The following is a 15,213-nucleotide window of genomic DNA, read 5'->3' on the forward strand; positions in this document are numbered from 1 at the left end:
ATTTTGATTAAAAGCAAATGTAAGTGGTTTGTGGTCAGTAAAAAGAGTAAAATCGCGACCTTCTAAAATATGACGAAAGTGTTTTATACCATTGTAAGCAGCTAATAACTCTCGATCATATGTACTGTATTTGCATTCAGTAGAGCTTACGTGAGAAAAAAGCAAGGGGTTTCCATAATCCATTTACTTGTTGTTCCACAACTGATCCAATGGCAAGATTTGATGCATCTACTTTAAGTGCTAATTTTGCATCTCTAACGGGATGAGCGAGAAGGGCAGCATTTGCAATCAAATTTTTGCATTTGTTAAAAGCATCTTCAGCTTCAATTGTTCATTGAACCAGTCGCGTGTCCTTTTTTACTGCACCTTTTAGGTATTCATTAAGTGGGGCTTGATGTTGTGCTGCTTGAGGTAGAAAACGTCGATAAAAATTCAGCATACAAATAAACCTTCGCAAATCGGAAATTGTTTGCACTTTGTCTAGAGTTGGTGTTCTTCCTGTAGATGAAATGTGAAAATTAAGAAAGTCGATTTCTTGAACTCCAAATTTACACTTCGCAGGATTGATGATCATGTCAAACTCACGAAATCGCTCAAAAAGTATTGTCAGATGTTACAAATGTTGCTCTCCGTTGTTAGACGCAATTAAGACGTCGTCAATATATACGAAAACGAAGTCTAAACCACGACATACCTCATCCATCAAGCGTTGGAAACTTTGTGCAGCATTCCTCAATCCAAAGGGCATTTTGAGGAATTCAAATAAACCGAACGGCGTAATAATAGCCGTTTTATCTATATCCTGCGGATTAACATTCACTTGATGGTATGCCCGAATAAGATCTAACTTCGAGAAAACTTTGCGTCCATGAAGACTGTGTACGTAATCTGTGATGAAGGGAATAGGATACATCTGGAACGGTTATTTTATTCAGCAAACGATAGTCGCCACATGGTCTCCACTCTCCATTTGCTTTTGGAGCCATATGAAGCGGATTGGACAAACTACTTTTTGATGCTCGAATAATATGATTGGCTAACATAAACTTAAACTCCCTTTTTGCAATGGCTAAACGTTTTGAATCCAATGGTCTTACTTTTTCCCAAACTGGAGGACCTGTAGTCTCAATGTGATGAAAAACATTATTTTTACTGCACTGAAAAAGTGCAATTTATGATAGACCCTGTTGTCCTTTAAAATTGTTGTTATACCCAATTATGGCTCAACAGAAATTTTAGCAGGTGCTCTCAAAAGTGTCTTTCCGTCAACTAATTTGCAATTTTTTAAATCCGGCAACAAATGAAAACGTTTGAGGAGATCAGACCCAATGATGCATTTAGTAACGTCTGCTACAACAAGCAACCAAGAAAATGATTTGCGAAGTCCAAGATCAAATTGAAATATTTTGGTAGCAAAAGTTTTAATTGGCGTACTATTTGCAGCAAAAAGTTGGACGCCACCTTCTACACATTTTTGTGATAAAGATTTATCCATGGGAATTACAGAGATATCAGCTCCAGTGTCAATCAAAAAATTGTTTCTAGTTGATTTATCATAAACGAATGGGCGGCCAGACGTAGAATATGCGATATCGGGTGCCGCGAGATCCGAAACGCTGTTTAGTTTTTTGTTACAGAACTACAAGGTGCTATGCACTTTGAAGCCTTATTACCAAACCAATTGTGATACCAACAGTAGTTCGGATTGTTACTCTGACTTGCAGATCGATGGCGTGATCGAGATCTTCGACGAAATTTGCTTTTACTATGATTAAGAGCTGAAACCCGTTTTTCAAGCGCTTCAATTTGCTTTGAAATGTTTTCTAAAGGCGATTCACCCTGTTGGTTGTCTAAAGTGGCAATATTTGCTGGACGAGCCATGTCCATAAATTTGTCAGCTTGTTCTGCAAGTTTATTAATATATTGCTGATCACTGATGCTGAGAATTGCCCGTACATTTTCAGGCAACTGTTCTAAAAATAGCGATTTCAGAACATTATCATCAACTTGACCGCGACCTAAGCTCTGCAACGTTCGTAGAAAATGGGAAGGTTGTTGATCACCCATAACTTGACCACTTAAAAGGCGTTTAAGCTTGCGTTCAGAAGATTCACTGAAAGCAGCAATGATACGTGCCTTCAAAGTTTCGTACTTCATCCCAGGGGATGCAGATTCCAACACATCACCTGGATCAATACTAGCAAGGAGGTGTTTAAACTTTGTTTCATCCGCAGTTATGCGATGTAATGAGAAAATGGTATCAACTTGAAAAAAACCATACTGCTGGGTTTTTGGTCCAAAACGGTGGGAATTTCTGTATAGTCGCTGCATGTACATTCAATGATGGTAAGATCTGTTCTTGATGTTCTATATTATCATTGCGGGTTGGTGATCTAAATAATGTCATATTTTACAAAAATGTGTACACAAATTTACAAACTATTTAACTTAATTTAGAATTGTTGTTATTGAATTGTTGATTGATGATGAACTTGATGCGGAACTGCACAACCAACCAACAGCTTTTGTTTGTAGCGTTTCGTCTTCCGTATCGTTTAGTGATCACCGCTCCGTTTTTAAAACGTTTTTAAATTGCGTATACAACTTTTTCGGGTCACCACTTTATCGCGTTGTTTAAAATAAAACAAAACCGATATATAAAAAATATTTTAATTTTATATCGATTTAAAAATTACACGATAAATTATTTAATTGTAATAATTCAATTACAATATGACAATATAAGAAAAAATTGGATGGCAAGAAAAAATATTACAATTAAAAATCAATGCCAACTAACTATAATTATGAAAGAATTCGAAAAGCACAGTGTTGTCGCCAGGGCCGTAGAGAGAAAATCCGGCCCCGGGACTAAACAAGTTTAGGGCCCCCCTATAAAAAAACCACTAATACATTTGATAAATTTGAATTAATAACGTCTCATTCATGAATCATTATTGATGGATTACATCAAAAAAATGTTTGCCACATCAACTAAATGATTTTTGGACTAAGAGGTGAAAATTAAATTAACACAGAATATTTACTATTTATACTGTTTTATTGCAACGTAGAAATAAAATTCTCTTTTAACAGCCACATATTGTTTCAAATAATGTTTTCTAGTTATGTATTTGGTAACATTTCTGATAAATATAATGATGATTATAAATTTTAATTATTCAATATAGAAGGTTCGGATATCAAAGAGTGGCTTTTCTTTCTTTTTTCGCTGCAAAATTTTTTTATAATAATATCAAAATTTAACTGTCTTGCCGAAACGGATTCAACACAAAGCGTGGGAAGTCCTGAAACTCGCTCTTGAGATGAACACGATATATGAAAGTTTTTGATTCTTGCAAGGACGCTGAAAGAATATTCTGCACTAGCTACAGTAACAGGTATAGTGTAAAAGTTACGTAAAGCAACACAAATGTTGGGGAAAATTGTATACAGATTTTGAACATAGATGGCATTTAGCGATTCCAATGGTGACAGACCTTTATAAAAATTTGCTTCGTAAATGTGTTTCAAGTGAATTATTTCGCATTCTAACCTTTGAGAAACGTCCGACTTGTATTTTTCAATAAATTTTGCTGCGCTCGCCCGAAACGTAGTTTCATCCATGTCTTCAAATTGCCACAAAAAGGAAAACGTCTCGTTCAAATTTCTCATAGATACAAATCGTTCAGTAATGCCAGTGATTACCGACTCAACGATCACCAAGAATGTATTGTTTTTAAAATCAGACTCTGGATCATTCGTAATCATCTAATTTCCATTATCTTCAAATCGTCTTTTGGGTTTTCTCTTACGAATGTCCGGAAGCTATGTCGAGATATTCAATTGAATAGCAACTGTTTTGCATTCGTTTAAAATTGTCTCCCATTGGTTCCTGATCAACTTCAAATCAGCTTATAAGGCATCTAGATGTCGCGGTGCCCCCCATAAAATCAGAAAACAAAAATTCAGAAACACATTTTTCAGAAAACATTAGTCAGAACCCATTTTCAGAAAGACAAAATTCAGAACTCAAATCTCAGAAGTCAAATTTCAGAAGACAAATTTCAGAAGTCAAATTGCAGAAGCCAAATTTCAGAAGTGAAAATTCAGAAGTCAAATTTTAGAAGGCAAAATTCAGAAAGTAATCAGACGACAGAAAAAACATAAAATTTTTCTCAAAATTCAGAAACGTTTGTTTATTTGGAAGGAATTATGTACATATAAAAAAGTAGTAAAATCTAAAATTTTATATTGTGTGCAATAGCAAACATGTAATTAATTAAATCTTTTTGCATTTATCATTTTCAAATGAATTTACAATATTAAGAAAACGAAGTCTTTATATTTTATCTTGCGTTTCCGATATGGCTCGCCTCCAGTTAAAAATTGCTGCAGTTTTGTTTCTGTTATTGTATGTTCGTTTTTTATTTTATTTATGAAATTAAATATGTTAGGGTACGTCCCAAACGCACTTCGAATGACGTTGTGCCACCTTTAGATATAATTATTTGTATGGACTTCACCCAATGGTGATATTATACATATTCCATAATTCTATTGGATATGACGCCTTCTATCGACGTTGCTGTGTTCCAGGCTAAAAAAAATTTCAGAAGTCAAAATTCAGAAAGTAATCAGGCAGCAAAAAAAAACATAAAATTTTGCGCAAAATTTTACTTCTTAATTTTGGCTTCTGAAATTTGACTTCTGAATATTGATTTCTGAATTTTTGTTTCCGGATTTTTGACTTCTGAATTTTGGCTTTCTGAAAAAAGGGTTCTGACTAATGCTTTCTTGAAAAAACATGTTTCCGAATTTTTGTTTTCTGAATTTATGGTAGGAACCAGACGTCGGACCTCAACATCTGTGGTGGCGTCTCTAGCTTGGAGTACGACGTTTTAACGGTAGTCAGTATTTTGAACAAAATTGAGGATAGCAAAATACATTCGAACTTGTTGATGTACTTGAGAATGCCGGTAAAATCTCCGTATGCTTGTGCAGTCAAAGAGAGCTCGGTACATTTTTTTGAGGATTTCCTATCGTTGTGGAGTGCTGGTGAAAATAGTAAAACATTTTTGTACAACTCCGAAGAAAGTAATTTCAGCCGTACAACATTCTGCAGCATCAACACCACATAAATTGAGACTGTGGGTTGCGCAAGGCGAGTAATCAGCATTCGAGTTTTTGTCGAGAATGTGACGTAGTTCTCCGTTGTAAGCTCCTTTCATATTGGCGTCGTTATCGTACCCTTATGCACGACAATCTTCAATCAAGTATTGAAAATTAGATCAGCGATTTTCTGACCAGTTTTTTGGTTACAATTCACGAAAGTCAAAAATCGTTCTTGAATGGTAAAGTTTGTTACTTGGCTTTCTTGCGTTGATCTAATATAGTTTCCCTTGCGTGTTTTCCACAAATTTCTGTAAACTCGTTCTGAATGTCTGGGGCATGATAGTGAACTTGTAAACGTTTGTGCTGCTGTTGTGAAATCCTAACTTCTAAGTATCGGATCATATTGGCTTATGAGATCTTAGATGCCCAAAAAATTTCCATCGTTTCGTTCACCAAGATATATACTTTCCCTCTTTTGAAAGCTAGGCCTCTTTCACCCAAAAATAAAATAGTGTCCAAAATTCTATATAAAATTTCTTTCCACTTTTGAGTTTCAGTGATTAGCTGGTCATTGATAAGTGTATCAATTGTAGCCTCCTTTTGAATTAGATTTTGTAAAATCTCCATTGAATATAAAATTTGATGTGATCTTGAGTATTTTCGTGTGATGGCAGTTTATCGTATAGCTTCTTTCATACCTGGAATTTCGAATATCCGCAGAACAAATTTTAGGTCGATTTAAAGTATTGGTGCTTAATAGACGACATGGTAGACAATAAAAAGCATTGCTACTGGCACTCCACACTAACCAGTCACGCTCCACTTTCTCTCCATTTGGCAAGATTCTGTTTAACAACGAGGTAGGAAATGCCTCGTCATGACAATCACGTGGAAAAATAACAGGACACCTTTGATTACATCGACGAATTAATTCGTCGACTTCTTCATATCGCAAAAACTCATTATTCACGGTACCGATGTCGAAGTTTAAATATCTGGACTTTGATATAGAGTTGGTGGTATTGTTGGAAGACTTTTTGAAGATGAACCTTCATCAGTGTCACCACGAAAACTTTACGATTTCGGATTCATGTAAACATACATTTCGTTTGATGTTTTTATTGTCTCTTCAGGCCCAGGCAAAAAATCATTATAAAGATTCGTTTCTTTTGAAATTCGGCTTAAAATTTGCACATGGAACAACTAAAGACTCTCCTGAATTAAAAAGAAATGTCTTAGTACACTAAATCGCGGGCCCCTGAGAAACACATTTTTGTCTGATGTTTTAATTGTCTCTTTAGGCCCAGGCAAAACATCATTATCAATATTCGTTGCTTTTGAAATTCGGCTTAAAATTTGCACATGGAATAACTAAAGACTCTCCTTAATTAAAAAAAAAAATGTCTTAGTACCTCTAAATCGCGGGCCCTCTGAGAAACACATTTTTGTCTGATGTTTTTATTGTATCCTTAGGCCCAGGCAAAAAATCATTATCAATATTCATTACTTTTGAAATTCGGCTTAAAATTTGCACATGGAACAACTAAAGACTCTCCTGAATTAAAAAAAAAATGTCTTAGTACCTCTAAATCGCGGGCCCCCTGAGAAACATATTTTTGTTTGATGTTTTTATTGTCTTCTCAGGCCCAGGCAAAAAATCATTATCAATATTCGTTGCTTTTGAAACTCGGCTTAAAATTTGCATATGGAATAACTAAAGACTCTCCTGAATTAAAAAAAAAAAAAATGTCTTAGTACTCTAAATCGCGGGCCCCCTGAGAAACACATTTTTGTCTGATGTTTTTATTGTCTCCTTAGGCCCAGGAAAAAATCATTATCAATATTCGTTGCTTTTGAAATTCAGCTTAAAATTTGCACATGGAATAACTAAAGACTCTCCTGAATTAAAAAAAAAATGTCTTAGTACCTCTAAATCGCGGGCCCTCTGAGAAACATATTTTTGTCTGATGTTTTTATTGTCTCCTTAGGCCCAGGCAAAAAATCATCAATATTCATTGCTTTTGAAATTCGGCTTAAAATTTGCACATGGAACAACTGAAGACTCTCCTGAATTAAAAAAAATGTCTTAGTACCTCTAGATCGCGGGCCCTCTGAGAAACATATTTTTGTCTGATGTTTTTATTGTCTCCTTAGGCCCAGGCAAAAAATCATTATCAATATTCATTGCTTTTGAAATTCGGCTTAAAATTTTCACATGGAACAACTAAAGACTCTCCTGAATTAAAAAAAAATGTCCTAGTACCTCTAAATCGCGGTCCCCTTGAGAAACACATTTTTCTTTGATGTTTTTATTGTCTCCTCAGGCCCAGGCAAAAAATGATTATCAATATTCGTTGCTTTTGAAATTCGGCTTAAAATTTGCACATGGAATAACTAAAGACTCTCCTGAATTAAAAAAAAAATGTCTTAGTACTCTAAATCGCGGGCCCCCTGAGAAACACATTTTTGTCTGATGTTTTTATTGTCTCCTTAGGCCCAGGGAAAAAATCATTATCAATATTCGTTGCTTTTGAAATTCGGCTTAAAATTTGCACATGGAATAACTAAAGACTCTCCTGAATAAAAAAAATGTGTTGGTACGTCTAAATCGCGGGCCCTCTGAGAAACACATTTTTGTCTGATGTTTTTATTGTCTCCTTAGGCCCAGGCAAAAAATCATTATCAGTATTCGTTGCTTTTGAAATTCGGCTTAAAATTTGCACATGGAACAACTAAAGACTCTCCTGAATTAAAAAAAAATGTCTTAGTACCTCTAAATATCGGGCCCCCTGAGAAATTGACCCGTATTTCGGTTGATTTTAGCAGTCTTTTTCTTTCAGTGTATGATTTACTTAAATTGAATGGACAAGAGCCATTTATTTGCATATACAATATTGAAAAATCAATATTTTTGTTTTTGAAATTTGACATTTGAATTTAGTTTCAAAAGTATGCTCATAAAAATTCTAAATTTTTATTTTACACTGCCTTATCGACAGTTTCCAGTGATTTTGGTTTTTTCTCTATTTAGGTAGAAATTTAGGTCAAATCGCACACAGCCTAAGTAAAAAATTAGGCTTTTTGGCCAATTTGCTATTTAAGTGCAAGTAAAAAAGATTAATCCACTTGTTCGACCCTACGTTTCGCTAGGCTTGCTAGCATCCTCAGGGGTGATCTATTTATTTTCAACAAGAAATATACATAAGGCTATTAAACAATTTGAAAAACCCATACTGCTGGGTTTTTGGTACAAAACGGTGGGAATTTCTGTATATAAATTTGAATTGGTGTTGAAGGTGCAATACCTGGTACGATCTGTTCTTGATGTTCTATATTATCATTACGAGTTGGTGATCTAAATAATGTCATATTTTACAAAAATTTGTACACAAATTTACAATTTAATTTATTTTAGAATTGTTGTTTTTCAATTGTTGATTGATGATGAACTTGATGCGGAACTCCACAACCGCAGATTTTGTTTGTAGCGTTGTCTTCCGTATCGTCTCGTGATGCGTATGCGACAAAGACCGCTCCCTTTTTAAAACGTTTTTAAATTGCGTATACAATTTTTTCGGGGTCACCACTTTATCGCGTTGTTTAAAATAAAACAAAACCGATATATAAAAAATATTTTAATTTTATATCTATTTAAAAATTACACGATAAATTATTTAATTGTAATAATTCAATTACAATATGACAATATAAGAAAAAAATTGATGGCAAGAAAAAATATTACAATTAAAAATCAATGCCAACTAGCTATAATTATGAAAGAATTTCAAAAGCACAGTGTTGTTGCTACAGTATCAAGACTCCATTTCATCGGATTCGGAAGAAAGTTGTCCTCTAACCAGTCGAGATGAGCATGCATCAATTGCACTTTTAAAGACATATGAACGTGTGTTTTTGAAAACGCTTCCACGAGGTTGTTGACATACTCTCGAAAATTGTCATCACGCTAATTTTCAAGAACCTTAGTAATAACAACCTTTAACGCACCCCAAGCAATCGCATCATTAGTATCTAAGGTTTTAGTGAAATCTTCGCTTTTTATCATCTTTCGAATGTCCGAACCGTTAAAAATACCTAAACATGTATTAAAATATATAAAAATCTGTAAATCAAAGGCATGTGAATATGTAATTTAAATACGAACCTGCTTCAATTTTGGCGCAAGAAAGTTTAGGAAACATTTGTCTCAGACACGCTTTTGAGGCATCATTGGTTTTAATGAATGACTTGACAAAGTTTTTTACTAGTCCCAATTTTATATGTAGTAGCGGAATCAAGATTTCCTCACGACTTACTAGAGGACTGTTTATAACATTTGCTTTCCCAACAGTATATTCATATCGAAGTGGCCAATCTTTTTTATAGTATTGCTCGTACTGTATGTAATTGAGAAGGACTTTCAAGTTGTTGTATGTTTCAAACCTGTCTGTATTGTACGCTAGTGGGACTGGTGGAATAATTTTTTCTTTGTATAACAAGACTGCTTTTAAACTGTCTTTGTTAGAATCTACGAAGAGGCGCCAATCGGGTGGATTATGATTTATACTCATGCCGTTCATCAATCCGGCGACATCATGGCAAAAGGTAAACGGGTTAGCATCATTTACAGTAAAATATTGTTTATGCTTGCCAGTCACGATAGCCCGACGTTCTTACATCTGATGTCAAGTGGGTTCCATACTTTAAAAATTGTGCCAATTCTCCCGTTGTGTAATGAGCCTCACTAATCCAGTTGATTCAGATGGAACAAACGTCTCATCGCCTTCGTATGCAATATGCACAGAAGCTGTTTCCAGCGTTGCTTGACAAGGGCTTCTTCTGGGAGGTGCGGGAATGTTATGGCTATGTGGTCTTGACAGACGCACATACAAACTTTCAATGCACTCTCTTTTGGGACGTTTTATCCGGTTATCTCCAATACGGTAATTTAAACATACATAACAAGTGCTTCTGTTATATACATCTAAAAAAAATTATAAAAAAAAATCCAACACTTTTATTTAATTGTCTGATCAATGCCTTAGATGGATGAGGAGTGTGATGACTAGTATCTAGGACCTACCTAATTATTTTCTAGCTTTTAGTATTATTATTATTTCATGTAAGTATTGTTTTCAATAAAACCGTTTGACTAAAAATTTTTATTTTATTTTTTTTCAAGTTTTTAGTCTTTATTTAATTGCCTATTATTTCTCATTCTATTTAGTTCATTTAGTGACTCATTATTACAAGGACTCTTTCCTGACAATTTGTTACAATCTAAGTCCTCAATACATAATCCTTCCAAACACTTTACTCGACTCTGCGCCACGTATGCTTGTCTCTCCTCGAACTCCAAAATATTTTGATGTCACTTCTACCGGACTGTATGTAATATTTGTTCCAAATATGAGCCAAATCGGACATCATAGGTAGCCTTCTATTCATGTATGTGTAATGTGTTCCAAATATGAACCAAATTGGACCACAAATAAGATGTTTTGAATATCTCGATCCTTGCGCCGCATAGCGAGGAATTTTTTCATAGGTCTCTTTCTATTCTTGTATGTATTATGTGTTCCAAATATGAGGCAAATCGGATCACAAGTACGATTTTTTTGAATATCTCGATCCTTGCGCCATCTTGTGGTGATTTTTTTCATAAGTCGCTTTCTATTCATGTATGCAGTATGTGTTCCAAATATGAACCAAATCGGACCACAAATACGATTTTTTGAAATATTTCGATCCATGCGCCACCTATCGGAATTTTTTTATTATTGCATTGTCATCGGGTTCTGAACTATATTCCAAGTTTCAAGCTTGTAGCTTATCGGGAAGTTACTTAAATTTCAATTACAAAATTCGTGCCCGCCAGTCAGCCTGTCAAGTCAAGCTAAATAAAACCGTTTAAAAATAGTTATACTCAAAGGGCAGTCGATTATTTTCTTTGGTATACCATTTTTGGCATATCTTGTTTGGAGCCCACGACTCGCCTTTTATAATCGGCTGATCAAAATACAGCGTATAGAGTGATTACACTACTGGAGTAGTACTTACCAAACTTGTTTTAATAATAAATTTAGCGCACACAAAAGACAAGTTCGATTGCAGAATTGCTTCACTTCACTGCTTCATTTACTCACTTTAAAAGCATCGCACACTTGATAAACATCATTTGTTGAGAAGCACAGTGGACATAAGTACTGTTAAGAGCTCATAAGTATAATAAAATAAAATAAAAAATTTTTAAGTTAAACGGTTTTATTGAAAACAATACTTACATGAAATAATAATAATACGAAAAGCTAGAAAATAATTAGGTAGGTCCTAGGTACTAGTCATCACACTCCTTATCAATCTAGGGCGTTGATCAGACAATTAAATAAAAGCGTTGGGCGCGTGAAATTTCTAAAAATGTGATGAGATTAAGGTTCAGTTGGGTTTACTTATGACTATCAATAGAAATATGACGCGTCCAACGCTTTTATTTAATTGTCTGATCAACGCCATAGATTGATAAGGAGTGTGATGACTAGTACCTAGGACCTACCTAATTATTTTCTAGCTTTTCGTATTATTATTATTTCATGTAAGTATTGTTTTCAATAAAACCGTTTAACTTAAAAAAAAATTTTTTAATTACTTTATTTTCAAGTTTTTACTCTTTATTTAATTGCGTGTTATTTCTCATTCTATTTAGTTCATTTAGTGACTCATTATTACCAGGACTCTTTCCTGACATTTTGTTACAACCTAAGTCCTCAATACATAATCCTTCCAAAGACTTTACTCGTCTGCGCCACGTATGCTTGTCCCTCCTCCAACTTCAAAATATTTTGATGTCACTTCTACTGGACTGTATGCAATATTTGTTCCAAATATGAGCCAAATCGGGCATCATAGGTCGCTTTCTATTCATGTATGTATTATGTGTTCCAAATATGGACCAAATCAAATCGGACCACAAATACGATTTTTGTGAATATCTCGATCCATGCACCACCTAGCGGCGAGATTTTTTCACAGGTCGATTTCTATTCTTGCATGTATTATGTGTTCCAAATATGAGCCAAATCGGACCACAAATACGATTTTTGTGAATATCTCGATCCATGCGCCACCTAGCGGCGATTTTTTTTCACAGGTCGATTTCTATTCTTGCATGTATTATGTGTTCCAAATATGAGCCAAATCGGACCACAAATACGATTTTTGTGAATATCTCGATCCATGCGCCACCTAGCAGCGATTTTTTTTCACAGGTGGATTTCTATTCTTGCATGTATTATGTGTTCCAAATATGAGCCAAATCGAATGCGAATTTTGCGAATATCTCGATCCTTGCGCCACCTAGCGGCGATTTTTTTCTTATTATTGCATTGTCATCGGGTTTTGAACTATATTCCAAGTTTCAAGCTTGTAGCTTATCGGGAAGTTACTTAAATTTCAATTACAAGATTCGTTCACAACGGCCGGCCTGTCAACTCAAGCTAAATAAAACCGTTTAAAAACGATGTGCTTTGATTTGAAAATAGCACATTTAATGCAAGTTTATGATTTATTTAATATTGAATAGTTTTACCAGCTGGAAATTGTGGTGGTTAAAATAAATTTTTGGTAAAAAAAGGAATTTTTTCACTTAAACAGGGGTTTTGCCAAATTTTTCTTCATAAAGTTTAAAGATATGCATATCAAAATAAACGTCATTTAACGACCTTCACAGCCAAATTAAGATGTTTTATATGGGTTGCGAAAATTCAGAAATATGAGGTTTTTCATATTTTCGAAGTTCTGAATTCACCTCGTATAACAGCTGTTATACAAAATCTTTAAAAAAAAAATGTTTCAGCCATTCAAATAAAAGAAAAAGGCGAACCGCGAACACATTTTTACTTGTTTAATTTGCTCAACGCGTTAGTAAAAAAAAAAATTTCGAAATGTAGATTTTCGAACTTCGAAACACGATATCTATTTTTTGGAGGCTAACTTCGAAAAACGGAAATAGCACTTTGTCTACTTAAGCCTCAGTCTCTCTACAAAAAAGTGAATTTGGTCCAATAACCAGCCGACTGTTGCACAGTGTTATTAATGTTCTGCAAATACCGAGAATACTTAGTCAAATATTTCTTTGGAAAAAAGTTATGACCGTTTAACCAACTGCACCTGGTGGTCAGTGACTAACGATCTAAGCATTAAAAACAAATAAGAAATATTGTTTATCTGGTATAGCATAAATGTGCAGATACATTTACTTAAAGAATATAAAAGTATGTAGACCACATTTACGTCTATTGTCACTGACAACTGAGAGCATTTCTTTGTTTTTTTCATTTTTAGAGGACTTTCATTCATTATTAAAAAAGAACCTTATTTTTCCTTCTGGGTACGTAACCCTAGTTAAATGCTCATACTTTTTTTCGAATTAAATATTTGCCAAAGTATTCTCGGCACTATTTACAGTATCCATTAATATTTGTAACGCATTAATTGTTCCGCGGTAATATCCATGTCATTAAATTTTATTAGAATTTCAGATTAGAAAAACATTTTTCTTTTTTCCTAAGATGGGGTATTGCTCGACATTAGTGAAGAAGAACTAACTAATCCATTTTTTAGTCGCTTGATTTTGTTGAGGAAGTCATATTTCTTTTTGTTTTAATACCACCTTAGGCATCAAACATACCATTAACTCCAAATTTCCAAGTAAGCGAAAAATGGAACTTTCAAACGTCGGTAGCTAGATTTAAGTTTTTCGAACTTATGTTGGGTCAAATATTTTCCACCGAATAATCCGAATCATGATGCAAATCAGAAATACTAGAAGTTTTATTTTTATTTTGAAACACTCTTAAGACCACGTTTACACTTGTCAATAGATAATCTACGTGTTTTTGTTCCATCCCTTGGAACTAGATTTTTTCTGTAAAATTTTTACGTTTCTCTTTTATTTTGTGCGTCCTGTTAGACATTACACTTTGATGTGGAACTTCTACTATAGAAAAAACGCATTTTTAAATTTTGATCATAACTACCGATTATCAAAGGGAAATTTCGTATGGGAAATCTAGTTATATAATTAAGGATAAGAAGTTAGGTACGAAAATGAAGATAATCTCTTTATATGCAAACTCGGTTTAACCAATATGTTCGTATGTAATATCAACGAAAACAATGATTATTAATTTTTTTTCTTTTTTGACAAAAAAATTAGATGTATTTTCCGGTCAATTTATTTTTATAATTTAAGGCTGGGTGCGAGTCGCCTAAATTTTAGGTACCTGAACTAATATTCCACTGGAACTTTCCAGTACTGCAATAATTTAGGAAAAAGCTGTCAAAACTGTGCGAGTTGATTTGAAAACCTAAATTGTTTATTTCTGCTAAGAAAATAATAACAATACGGGAAAATTGGTATTTTTGATGCGTTTTCACGCTTAAAAAGAACAGAGGTCAACTAGGGTCTGCGGTAAGTACCCATCCCAAGATAGCAGTTCAAGAAAATGCAGTGGCTCCGTTTTATAAGGTTTTTTTTCGGACATAGTGGAGCATGTGCACAGTGGCATTTTCCACAATCTCGAATTCAATACTGTGATGTTGGTACGCCTCCAATAACTTCTCTAGGCCAATTAGTGCACTTGACCGCCAAATATGTTCAGATTGCGGCCCATATTTGAGAAGGATCCAATTCTTGTATCGCCAACATCAGCTTGAACAAAATTGAGCTCACCATCACTTACAATCGATCGGACCTTAATCGCAGCAGGGATCATCGCTCTATGATCTATGATTTACTTAAATTGAATGGACAAGAGCCATTTATTTGCATATACAATATTGAAAAATTAATATTTTGTTTAATAATTTGGGAAAAATTTAAATTTAAATTTAAATTGTTTAAATTTTCCCAAATTATTAAATAAATTATTAATTAAAAATTGCTTCAAATAAATGTTTTCATACATTTAAAGCAATAAGGGTAATCCCCGCTCAAAAACTCAATATTTTTGTTTTTGAAATTTGACAATTGAATTTAAGTTGCTCATAAAAATTCTAAATTTTTATTTTACACTGCCTTACCGACAGTTTCCAGTGATTTAG

General features: G+C 34.1%; 1 protein-coding gene across 14 annotated transcripts in view; it reads left to right on the forward strand.

Annotated features, from left to right (window-relative positions):
* LOC137253031 (alpha-tubulin N-acetyltransferase 1-like) overlaps positions 1-15,213 on the forward strand; it is a 783,286-nt gene that overhangs the window by 113,763 nt on the left and 654,310 nt on the right. Inside the window, exon 1 of one of the 14 annotated variants that reach the window (XM_067789272.1) lies at positions 12,011-12,034. The exons of the other annotated variants lie outside the window; for them this stretch is intronic. The gene's annotated coding sequence lies outside the window, so the exon portion shown is untranslated. Of the gene's footprint in view, positions 1-12,010; positions 12,035-15,213 lie in introns of those variants that run through there. 14 annotated transcript variants of the gene reach the window in all.

The sequence above is a fragment of the Eurosta solidaginis genome, chromosome 5 (genome assembly GCF_040869045.1).
Source record: "Eurosta solidaginis isolate ZX-2024a chromosome 5, ASM4086904v1, whole genome shotgun sequence".
NCBI lineage: Eukaryota > Metazoa > Arthropoda > Insecta > Diptera > Tephritidae > Eurosta > Eurosta solidaginis.